The sequence below is a fragment of the Vombatus ursinus genome, unplaced genomic scaffold (genome assembly GCF_900497805.2).
Source record: "Vombatus ursinus unplaced genomic scaffold, bare-nosed wombat genome assembly UNPS02014863.1, whole genome shotgun sequence".
In the NCBI taxonomy this organism is placed as follows: domain Eukaryota; kingdom Metazoa; phylum Chordata; class Mammalia; order Diprotodontia; family Vombatidae; genus Vombatus; species Vombatus ursinus.
In genome coordinates, this window is record NW_020954641.1 from 26,930,007 (window position 1) to 26,943,046 (window position 13,040).

Here is a 13,040-nt window from a genome sequence, read left to right on the forward strand (position 1 = left end):
ACCTGGTCATTGTATATGATCATTGTAATGTATTGCTATAATCTCCTTGTTAGTATTTCATTTAAAATTCTTGCATCAATATTCATTAGGGAAATTTGGCTATAGTTTTCTTTCTCTGTTTTTGTACTTCCTTGTTTAGATATCAGCACCATATCTGTGTTGTAAAAGGAATTTGGTAGGACTCCTTCTTTGCTTATTTTCCCAAATAGATTATACAGTATTGAAATTGTTCTTTAGATGTTTTTTGGTAGAATTCGCTTGTGAAACCATCTGGTCCTGGGGTTTTTTTCTTAGGGAGCTCATTTATGGCTTGTTCAATTTCTTTTTGTAAGATAGGAAAATTAACAATTAAAAAAAACACAATCAGCAGCAGCCGCGGTGGCGGCCGGGAGCCGGGAGGCTCGAAGGTGGAGCCCAGAGCCCGCGGCTCGAAAGTGGGGTCCCGGAGCCGCCGCGTCGGAGACACCCGTACGGGCGGGCCGAGTAGGTAGGGGCTCGGACCCCTGGGTGCGTCTCTACCCACCCGCACCGGGGGGGCCGCGTGAGGCGGGGGGACCATGGCGGAGATCAGTGACCTGGACCGGCAGATCGAACAGCGCGCCGCTGAGAGCTCATCAAGGAGAGCGAGGTCAAGGCTCTGTGCGCCAAGGCCAGAGAGATCTTGGTAGAGGAGAGCAATGTATAGAGGGTGGACTCCCCCGTCACGGTGTATGGGGACATTCATGGGCAATTCTATGACCTCGAGGAGCTGTTTAGAGTGGGTGGCGAAGTCCCTGAGACCAACTACCTCTTCATGGAGGACTTTGTGGACAGAGGCTTTTACAGCGTCGAAACGTTCCTGCTGCTGCTTGCCCTCAAGGTCCGGTATCCTGACCTCATCACTCTGATTTGGGGGAACCACTAGAGCAGGCAGATCACACAGGTCTATGGCTTCTATGATGAGTGTTTGAGAAAGTATGGCTGAGTGACCGTGTGGTGCTACTGCACTGAGATCTTTGACTACCTCAGCCTGCCCTCCATCATCGACAGTAAGATCTTCTGCCTCTCTCCCTCTATCCAGACCCTGGACCAGATGTGGACGATTGACCGGAAGCAGGAGGTGCCTCATGATGGGCCCACGTGTGATTTGCTCTGGTCTGACCCTGAAGACACGACGGGCTGGGGTGTGAGTCCCCGAGGAGCTGGCTACCTGTTTAGCAGTGATGTGGTGGCCCAGTTCAATGCAGCCAATGACATTGACATGATATGCCGGGCTCACCAGCTAGTGATGGAAGGCTACAAGTGGCACTTCAATGAAACTGTGCTCACCGTGTGGTCGGCACCCAACTACTGCTACCGCTGCGGAAATGGGGCAGCCATCTTGTAAATGGATGAGCACCTCCAGAAAGACTTTATCATCTTTAAAGCTGCACCTCAAGAAACTTGGGGCATCCCTTCCAAGAAGCCAGTGGCTGACTACTTCCTGTGACTCCACCCAAGCCCCTCCCACCCCCATCCTTTACTCCTTTCCCCAACCTCAACATCCTTCGACCACTGTGACTCTGTCTCCTTGCCACCATCTGCAGGACAGGGTCTCCCAAGGTGGGGGCGATTCCTCGTCTCCTCCCTAGGATCTCAGAGAACATTGGGAGAGCAGAGAAGCCTCTCCCATCCTGTGTTCTGTCCTAGGCAGAGGTCAGGGGGCAAGGAGGACAACCTTTGATCCAATTTCCGCCTCCCCCAGATTCTTTGTTTCGAAGTTTCTGGTGTTTTTTTTTTTCTGGTTTTCTCTTTTTTGTTTGTTTTTAGATAAAAACTTTGGGGAAAAAATGAAAAAAAATTCTAATAAAAGAAAGAAAATAAAAAAAAATCCACAATTAAACACCAAAAAAGAAGTTCTGGAAACAAAAGAATAGATTTTTAAAAGTGAAAGTGAAAAATTAATTAATATAAAAATTAGGATCAGTTTTTAAAGAAATAAAAGATTTATTCTAGTCACTTCGATTAAAAAGAATAAAGGGCGAAACCAAATTACCAGTATCAAAAATGAAAAAAAGAAATAGAATTGCCAAAAAGAAATAAAAGATATTATTAGAAAACATTTTGTCTCACCATTTGTCAAAAAACCCAACTTAAATGAAATTGTTTAATATTTTAAAGTATGCATAAATTAACAGAACAAGAAATAAATCATTTAAACAATACAATCTCAGAAAAAGATGAATGAGCCAAAGATAAACTCCCAAAGAAAAAACCCAAGGGACCAACTTTAGAAGTGAATTCGATCAAATATTCAAAGAACAATTGATTTTAATATTAAATAAGCATTTTGAAAAAATGTGAAAAGAATGGATCCTACCAAATATCTTCTATGATTCAACTATGATCTTGATATTTAAATAATGGAGATTTAAACAGAAACAAAAACTATAGAACAATACCTCTAATGGCCATTAATACAAAAATTTTAATAAAATATTAGCAAAAAAGCTAAAACAAAGCTGATAAATTATGAATAAGAAACATTTATCCCAAGAATGCAGGAATACAGGATTGATTTAATATTAGGAAAACTATAAAAGTAATCAGTCATTTTAATAAAACAAGAAAAACAAAAACCATATGATTATATACAGGAAAAAAAAGCTTGATAAAATACAATGCCAACTTCTGTTTTCTTTTTAAAGCAACACTGGAAAACATAGGGAGGAAAGGAGCTTTCCTAGATGTGGTAAATAATTTATATTTCAAACTAAGAACTATCATTATATGCAATGAGGACAAGCTCAAGTATTTTTCAATAAAATAAACAGTAAACCAAAATGTCCTTTGTCACAGCCATTATTTTATATAGTTCTAGAAACACTAGCTTTAGTAATAAGACAGGAAAAGAAAACTGAGAGAATAAACACAGGCAAAGAAGAAACAAAATCATCATTTTTTCCAGATAACGGTGTACTTAGAGAACCCTAAAAAACCAACTAAATATTGATTGAAATAACTTCATCAAAGATGCAACATATAAAATAAATCCACATAAGTCATCAATATTTCTATTTTTATCAATAAAATCCAGCAGAAAGAAATAGAAGAAAAAGAGAATTCTGTTTAAAATAACTACAAAATGTATAAAATACTTGGGAGTCTAGCAACAAGATATACACAAGATCTATATGAATTCAAACTGCTATTTACAGAAATTTAAAAAAACATAACTAAAAGATTGCAGAAATGTTAATTGTTCATGGGTAGACCAAGTCATTATAATAAAAATTATAATGCTACTTAAATTACTATGCCAATAAAACTACCAAAGAGTACTTTAATGAACTAGGGGGGGAAATAATGAAATTCATATGGAGGAGCAAAAGGTCAAGAATCCCAAGAAGAATAGTGGGGGAAAAGTGGGGGCAAAAGGGATCTAGTGGTATCAGATCTCAAATTATACTACAAAGTGGTACTAACAGCTCACGTTTATCTAGGGCTTTGAGACTGCAAAGCTCTTTACAAATATTATCTCATTTTATTCTCACCATGAGGTAGATGCTATTGTTATCTCATTTTACAGATAAGGGTACTAAGCCACAGAGGTTAAATGACTTTTCCAGGGTCACTCAGCTAGTAAGTATCTGAGGCAGGATGAGAACTCAAATCTTCCTGATTCCATCTAGCTGCTTTCCCAGGAATTATCAAAATAAGTTGATACTGGTTAAAAATAAAGAGATCTATCAATGCAATGGATTAAGCATACAATGCACAAAAACAGTGTCACGAGTGATATTCAACAAAGGTAGGCTGAGGCACATATTCTCTGAGCAAGATAAGTTTATTAGCAGGGTATGCACCTGATAATAAAGTGGATCTGACAACTGTCTCAATTATCCAAAAGACCCCTAGATCAAGATGCAGTTCCTTTTTACAAGCATAGAACAAAAAACAGAACAAGGTAAGTGAGGAAATTATACAATTGATTATGGGATTGGCAGTATCATGGAGTTGAGGATAACATAATTGGTTATAGAGTTCAGGTATTGGGAACAATATGATTGGTTGAAAACTGGGAATGAGGGGCTAGCAATAGCCCCCTCCTTCCCTCCTATGACTAAGAAAAGTTCACTGTTTGAGTCATCCTGCAAGGATAGAGACGGTGGACCAAACTTCTTCGGATAGCAAACCATACATCTTTGAAGGATAGCTTGGTGGTGTATAGATAGATACTGGGTCAGATTCCCTGACATCTACCTGCATCCCTCAAGAAAAGTAGATTTCCTTGAGACAAGAATACCGTAGTGATTAGCAAGAAAACTGGATTTCTCAACTTAATTCATTATGGGTCAGCTGAACTCCTGAACCAAACTAGGAGACAAAGAACCATGACTTAGGTAGTTACAGGACAAAATCAATTCATTATAAATAGGATCAATAAAAATGACACAGAATCAATTTCGTTTTCTCAGCAGTACAGTATTCAATAAACCCAAAGACCCCAGCTATACCCCCTCCTCTTAAACTGTGAGTAACTTGAGAGCAAGGACTGGTTTTTCTTTGTATCTTCAGGGCTTAGCATAGTGTCTGGCACGTAATAGTTACTTATAAATACTTATTGACTGACTGACCACTGGGGTAAAGACTAACTATTAAAAACTGCTGGGAAAACTGGAGAACAGTCGGTTTAGACCAACACCTCACATACCATATTATAAGACAAGCTACAAATGGCTACTTGACCTAGACATAGAAGTTCACATCATAAATAAATTAGAAAAGACATCTCACCCTGTATATCAAGATAAAGTCAAAATAAGTAAATGATTTGCACATAAAGGGTGATACCATAAGCAAATTAAGAGAGCATGGAATTGTTTATCTGTCAGATTTATGGATGAGGGAAGAATTTAGGACAAAAGAAGATATAGAGAACATTACAAAATGTAAGACATCATTTTGATTATATAAAATCAAAAAGTTTTTCATGAACAAAACTGGTGCAACCAAAATTACAAGGAAAGCAAAAAACAGTAGGGAAAATTTGCAACAAGTTTCTCTGATAAAGACCTCATTTCTCAAATATGTAGGGAACTGAGTCGCATCTATAAAAATATAAGTGACACACCAGTTGATAAATGGTCAAAGGATATGAACAGGCAGTTTTCAGACAAAGAAATAAAAGCTATCTATAGTCATAAAAAAATGCTCTAAATCATTATTGATCAGAGAAATGCAAATTAAAACAACTCTGAGGTAGCATCTCACACCTATCAGCATGATTAATATGGGCAAATGTTTTCAGAGATACTTCTAGGGACCTGTAAATTTTCAGTTCTTCCAAAGTGCTATGATCAAGGGTGAGGTGTTTACTCCTTTCCTGGCCTGTGCTCTGGTCTATGAGTGACCACAGGCACTCTTTCCTATCTTGGAACTGTGAGGAGGATTTCCTCTCCACAGCCACCCCAAGCTCCACCGTGCCAGCACTCCTCCTCATCCCGGGACCGGCACCCAGAACTGTGAGCCAGATCCAAGCACAGGCAAAGCAAGAGATTCCTGCCTCAGCACTGGCAAAGAGATCCCTGCAATCCCCCTCTGATCAGCCACTCGATTCCCCCTCAGTCTGTGGGCTGGAAGCTCAGGAGGCAGCCGCAGTCCCCAGGGCCAAGCTTGTTTTACATAATTGCACATGTATAACTTCTATAGGATTGCTTACTGTTTCAGGGAATGGGGAGAGGAGGGATAGCATTTGGAACTTAAAACTTTAAATATTTTTTAATTAAAAAAGAAATAAATAAATTAGAGAAATGAGGAAAAGATTACCTTTCAGATGTTTTGGATAGGGGAAGAGTCCATGACCTAAAAAGGTAATGAAAGAATCACAGTTTTTATACACACACACACACACACACAAATCCAAGACATTTAAGATTAAAAGAAAAATAGTTGACTGTGGAAAATTATTTGCAGTAAGTTTCTATTTATGTTAAAGGTCTTATTTCTGAGATATATAAGGAACTGGTTCAAATTTATTAAAATTAAAACCATTCACCCATGTGATAAATGGTCAAAGAATATGAAAATATAGTTCTCAAGAGAAGAAATTCAACCTCTATGGAAAAAATTCTCCAAATCACTAATAGAGAAATGCAAATTGAATCAACTTTGAGGTTCCACCTCACACCCATCAGATTAGCAAAGTTGACAAAAATGAAAAAAATTCTAAATTTTGAAGGGTCTGCAAGCATATTAGGCATACTAGTACACCATTGGTAGAGCTGCATGTGGAAAGCAACTTGGAACCATGCCCCAGAAGTTACTGAACTACAGATACTTTCACTCAGCTATACTACTACCAATTCTATAAGCCCTCAAAGAGATCAAGGAGTGAGGAAGATATCCTATATGTGCAAAATATTTATAACTAATTTTATGCTGAAAAAGAACTAAAAACTAAAGGAGTACTAATCAATTGTGATTTGACTGGACAAATTATAGTATATAATGTGAGGGAAGTGGAAGAATGAATGCATAATAATTTTAAAGAGGAAAAGGAGAAAACAAATGTTTTATAATTTTAAAAAGAAAAAATTCATTTAAAAAGTCAGTTTTGCAAAATAAAAAAGACTGGAAAGGTTGAAAAAGTTAAATTGTAAAGGGCTTTAAATACCAAACAGAGTATTTTATGTTTGATCTGAGAGGTAAAAGGAATCCATTAGAATTTACCGGGTAGAGTTTCACATGATCAGACTTGCACTTTAAGAAAATCCTTTGGCATCCTATCAGAGAATGAATTGAATTGGGAAAAGATACAAGGCAGAGATACCAAAAAGGTAATTGATGGCATAAGGTGATGATAATGACCTCCAGTAGGGTAGTAGCTATGTGAGCAGATAGAAGAACTAGAAAAGAGACATTGTGTAGAAACGACAAAACTTTGCAACAGACTGACTATGTAGAATGAGTATGAATGAGGGTCAAGGATGACACTAAACTGTGAGCCTAAGTGACTAGGAGGATAATTATGTCCTCCAGAATAAAATGAAAGTTAGGAAGAGGGAAGTGTTTTAAAGAGAATGTAATGATTTTTCTTTTGTTTGTGTTGAATTTGAGATGTCTATGGGACTTGAAATTTGAGATTTCTAAAACTCATTCTGTGAACTGAGATGGTAACTTAGAAGAGAGGCTAGGGCTGGATATACAGATCTGGGAATCACCTATATAGAAATGATAGCTGAATTTTTGTGAGCTGATGAGATCAATAAGTGAGATCATGTAGAAGAGAAGAGAAGGAGCCAGGATGCCTTGGGAAACACCTGCAATTGGGGGGGGGAGCAATTTCTATTGTTATTTCTTTGAAAAAATCTTGAATGATTTTGATGTATGGGTAGGAGACATTTTGCTGTAAAACAACCTGTAAGGTAGTATTTTGATCTAGCAAATCAAATAATTTTGTGTTTATCAAATTATAAGATTATCAAATTGTAAGAACAATGACATCTTATTTTCTCTGTGTTTTTCAGTTGTGAAATGATAAAAATGTAGTCCATTGTTGCATATCACATGCAAAATATAAATTGTGAAGCAAAATAAATTCCAAAAAATCTTTGGCCACATTCAAAAATGTCTCACTCTGAATTTTGAGATCATCAAAATCATACCAGATAATAAGCAGCATTCTTAATCATTGGCCCTATAGGATCATGATTGGTGGTTTCATAGATCAGAGTTCTGAAGTCTTTGAAAGTTGCTTGTTTTAACAATTTATTGCACTAATTATTGTCCTGATTGTCCACACAAGGGTTAAGTTTTGGTTTTTTCTTTCTCAATGAGAGGGAATGAAGGGTAAGCTTGAAGGAGAATAAAATAAATGCTTGTTAATTGAAAAAATAAAAATGTAACTTTAAAAAGTCTGCTTGTTCACTACTTCATCAAGGATATCCTTAATTCATACATAGACAGATTACCCATAAAGATGTTATATAGATGGAAGAATAATCATATAGATTAGTAATTTTTTATTTCTTTTTCATCTTTTTGATATTAATAAGGTCCGAATTCTTTTTGACCATGCCTTTAGTATGTTTCCTTTCTTCTGATATCTTCAATCATCCCTTCATGACCCTACAGTGGTATTGACTACAAGATGGCTCTCCTCCATATAGTTGAGCTGAAACACATTTGTAACTGTGATGTTATGATCCAAATGCAGAGAAAAAAACTTTTGTTAAAATGATTTTTGCAAAGAGTTTCCATTGTTCATTTGCTTATCCTCTTCTTTCCAATTCCACCCTTGAATACCACTGAGATAACATTGCTTCTTTGTATATCTTGCCAAGCTTTCTTTAAACTGGTTTTATTTGCTGTTCCACTTGAGGAGATGATACAACTCATAATTGTCCATCATCCTTCTTTGTGTGTGTGGGCGTGTGTGTGTGTATGTGTGTGTGTGTGTGTGTGTTGGTATAAATATATATATATGTACATACATATATATAATAAAACTCATAATTATCCATCAACTCTGTGTTGCCTCCCTTTCTATCTACAAGTAATGATAGGAAATTTACATAACACTATGATTTGCCAAGTTCTTTACACATATTATCTCATCTGAGCCTAACAATAAGCTAGCAAAGTATTATCTAGTATTTATCTCCATTTTACAGATGAGAAAGAGGCTAAGAAGCTTACCTGAACTTCCCAATGTCACAGCTAGTAAAGATTGGAGGCAAGAATTTAAGTGAGATCTTCTTGACTACATGTCCAACATTCTATTCATTACTGCAAGTTGCTTCTCGTAAGTAAGTCAGGTATTTTCTAATTAAGAGATTTTCTGGGTTCTCTAGGTCTCCTTGTTGAGGAAATTAATTTAAATTAGTTAATCTTCTGGGTGAAATTATTATATCCAGTGTCTAAATATCTTTTGTTGATTCAAGCAAAAAAATCATCTTTCTTCAGGGATCCAGGTTGTGGTTTCATTTGGTTTGGTTTTGAATCCATGGGAGTGGTCCATTCACCGATGCAGATCAAAACCCCTCCATGCACTAGTAGTATGATAAAGATTAAGATTTTTGTCCTGGAACCACCTCTCAGAGAGTGACCTAAAAGTTCCTATTGCCAGCTGGTTAGCATTTTTTTTACAATATTTGCACAAATTCTGTGCTCTGTTGTACCACTATCTGCACTATTACCATGAGCTAAACAAAAAGATTTTCTCCTGGCAGGGCTGAGTAAGTCTATCAAGTTAAGTGAATGCCAACAATTACTTCTAGCCATGTGGTATTTTTACTAATATTCTTGTGAGTGATGAGGAGTGAGGAGATCAAAATTGGCATTGTCAAGGTTATCTTTCATTGTCTCTATATCACCTCTACAGATAGTTGGGTTAGGCTAAGTGAGCTGCTCTCTCTACATTTGAAAAATGTAAACACAGGAGCAATGAATAAGGATCTGTAAGTTTGCTTTTGCTCTTCACTGTGTCTTATTATGACTGATTAAGGATTTTTTTTAAATTACAATCAATGGATGGGTGATTTTAACCGTTAGTGCTAATAATAAGTATTAGCTTAGCTAGGCCACCGGAGGACATCATAGAAAAAAGACCCCTCTCACCTATGTAGATTCCTTAGTCCATTAGCTAATGATTTACATGTGTAGAAAAACCTTTCTGGACAACAGCATGGAGAGTTTCACAGCATTTAAAATCAAGTCTATCACAAATATGCCATTAAAAAGAGAAGTCCATGAAATAAATCTCTTTATTGGTTTAAAGTTTAATAACTCTTCCTAGATCGTCATCCTCTAGTCATTTATCCAGAGTCTATGTGGAAGTACATTATACCCACTGGGTCTACTGATCAGTAAGGAACAAATTGGGGAGGTGCATTAAGTCTTTCAAGCCATTAGGATACCATTAAGTGCACTAGAAAGGTCATTTACTTACAGTAAAGAGTCAGGGTCTCTCTAAAAGATGAGCTATTTAATCCCAACTCACTCATAGGATCCAAACCAATGTGCATATATTAGTTTAATTTTCCCTGTATCGTATTCCATTATTGGTCCTATTTTATTTTCCCTTTTTATATTCACTTGTGGTTGCATTTTAACATAATTAAAAATTCCAATTAGGAAAAGGACCACAGAAACAAAGACCCTTAGAGCTTAAAGGGACCTTCTAGGTCATCTAGTTCATCATTCTGCACAAATCTAAGGAAGCATTGCTACCATTTCTAAAATAAATATTTCACTCCATAGTCAAAATCCAAGGTGAAGGCAGAGAGAATCAGGCTATCTTTCTATCCTTTGGTCTGGATTTTTTCAGTGCAGCCTAAATGTTGTGAGCCACACAGGATTTAAGGCCTGACATAATTACTGGTACTTAATAGATGCCTTTTGTAACATTACCAACACCTCAGTGAAAGAATTTACCTACTTCATACCCTACCTTTGAGGGCTGTCAGAGTTCATAGCTATCCTAGTCTCAGCACAATGCATAGCTTGCCTATGCTGTTAATGATTGTAATATTTACATTCATTCATTCATTCATTCAAGAACATTTATTAAGTGCCTATTATGTGCAAGATACTTTGCTAGGTACTAGGGATACAAGGATGAAAATGAAATAGTCCCTGACCTCGTGAGGCTTACATTATACTGGTTATCATTTCCTCATTTACTTGGTATGGAACCCAGTAGGCTTCCCAGCCAAGATATCCTCATAATTTTTTAAGGTGTAGCTCAGATATAATGCCATTCCCAAAGGAGTACAAGCTCCTTTATATTCAATGAATTATATTCAAAGAGTTATATTCAGTAACTCTTTATATTCAATGAGGCTATTCAATATCTCCTAAGAGAAAAGAGAGATTATTCCCTCTTCCCAGGCTAGCAAACTGAGGTGCAGAGGCCTAGTCATTTAACTGCAGTCACAAAGTGACTTGATAACCTACCCAAGAAAAGAAAAGAAAACTTAGTGTAGCCTGGGCTCTTCTCTGAACATGTCCAGTTTGTCTAACATGGAGCCCACTGCATCCTCCACCATACAGGTAGGGGTAATGTCCTTGTAAAAGGTCCCACATTACATTAGTGTCTTTGAATCATGGGATCATAGAAGCTCAGACTGGAAGAAACCTCACAGAATATCCAAAGCAATCCCTAGCTAAGCAGAAATCGTTCTATAACAGCCTGCAACATGTAGCCATCCAGCATCCATGTGAAATCCTCCACTATGAGGAATCCACTGGCTCCTGAGGCAGCATGGTTCATTTTTAGACAGCTCTTATTAGAAAGTCTTCCTTTCATTGGAATGAAATCTGGCTGTCCAATTTACTTTTGTAAGTACAGTTCTCACCTCTGGAGGTTAATGCCTCATCCTGCCTCCACAGTTACCTACCACCTGTGTGACATTGAGCAAGTCAAATAAAAGCCCTGCTTCTCAGGCTCCTTATTTGGAAAATGAGGAAGTTGGACTATGTGACTTTGGAAATTTAGTGGGTTTTTTTCCAGTTTCAAATCTATGTTCCTATGATCCCCATACTCCCTAAATAACCCCTCCTCCAGGCTAAATACCCTTCATGTCTTTCAACCTTAATTTCTTAATTTCTTAATATCAGTTGGTCATCAACCCTCTGATACATTCCAGATTGTCTAAGTTCTTTTCAGGTGTCACCCAGAAGAGGCAACGATACCACAACCGTCAGAAACTGCTCTGGTCAGACCACATTGAGAGTTTTGTGCTTAGTTCTTTCTTCTGGGCCAGACATCTAGCTAAGATCCTACTCTGGATTTCTGAAATAGTATAATATATAACCCAGTGCCTTAGCAGAAAGAGCCAAAACAGTGAGCAGTCTACCTCCAACTGAGAAAAGCTGTAATTTCTGCCAATGAATCAGTGACTGAATAGAAAAGTGGCTCTCCAGAGCTAAATAGAATTAGTCCATCTTAGAATCACAGAACCTAAGACTACTAGAGTTTAAAGGGACCTTAACACATATAATATGAAATAGCAGAGTTGGAATGAACTTTAGATTACCAACCACAGAATTACAGAACTGAAAAAGACCTTAAAATAGAGAGCATAGAATGTTAGTGCTAGAAGAGATCTTAAAAGTAATGTAGACCAATCTTCTCATCTTAGAGTTGAGGAAACTGAGGTTCAGAGAGATTAAACACAGGAACAATTAGGAAATAAACTCAAGCCCTTCCTTCTATATTTCTCTTTTCATTTTCTTTCATATTAGACAGACCTCCGGCAAGAGGTTAGTGGCCTCTGAATCAGGAAGCCCTGGGTGGTTAACTTTGGTCAAGTAACTTAAAGTTTCAGTGTCCCCAGGCAACTCCATAAGACTAAGTGACAGAGCAGCCACTGCCCTTTATTGGAAGAAAGGATTTCTCCACCAGGAATTCCTTACATCCCTGAAAACAAAATTTTAAAAAATACAAAAAAAAGTGCTAGTCAGCACCTTGTGTTTGTTGATAATGGCATATCCAAGAAAGCAAATTTGTTGTTGTTCAGTCGTATTCAACTCTTTGTGACCCCATTTGGGGTTTCTTGGCAAAGATACTGGGGTCGTTTGCCATGTCCTTCTCCAGCTCATTTTACAGATGAGGAACTAAAGCAAATAAGGTTAAATAACTTGCCCAGGGTCACACAACTAGTAAGTGTTTGAGGCCAGATTTGAACTCATGAAGATAAGTCTTCCTCCAAGCCCAGTGCTCTATCCACTGTGCCACCTAGCTGCCCAAGAAAATAAATACATTTGACAATATTGTATTTTGTATAGTTTTTTTTTTCATTTCTCAAAAGCGTTTCATTTAATCCTTACAATAACTCTGTGAATCTAGCAGGGGATGTATGTTCTTCATTTAACAGATTAGAAAACAGGCTTAGGGTGGTAAATAACTGCCTGAGGTCTCATACCTAATAAAAGGCAGAATGAGAATTCAAACTCAGGTTATCCCTCTGCTTCCCACCATAGAATGTAGCTTCTCTCTTTTTAAGTGTTAAGTAGCCAATATCAAAAGTGTCCAAATGTCCACAAAGCTAAGTACTGAAATGTACATGGATGTGGGG

The 13,040-nt window shown here is 37.3% G+C and overlaps 1 pseudogene; it reads left to right on the top strand.

Annotated features, from left to right (window-relative positions):
- The first annotated feature begins 557 nt into the window (after positions 1-557).
- LOC114027822 lies at positions 558-1,468 on the top strand (annotated as a pseudogene).
- Positions 1,469-13,040: the final 11,572 nt, after the last annotated feature.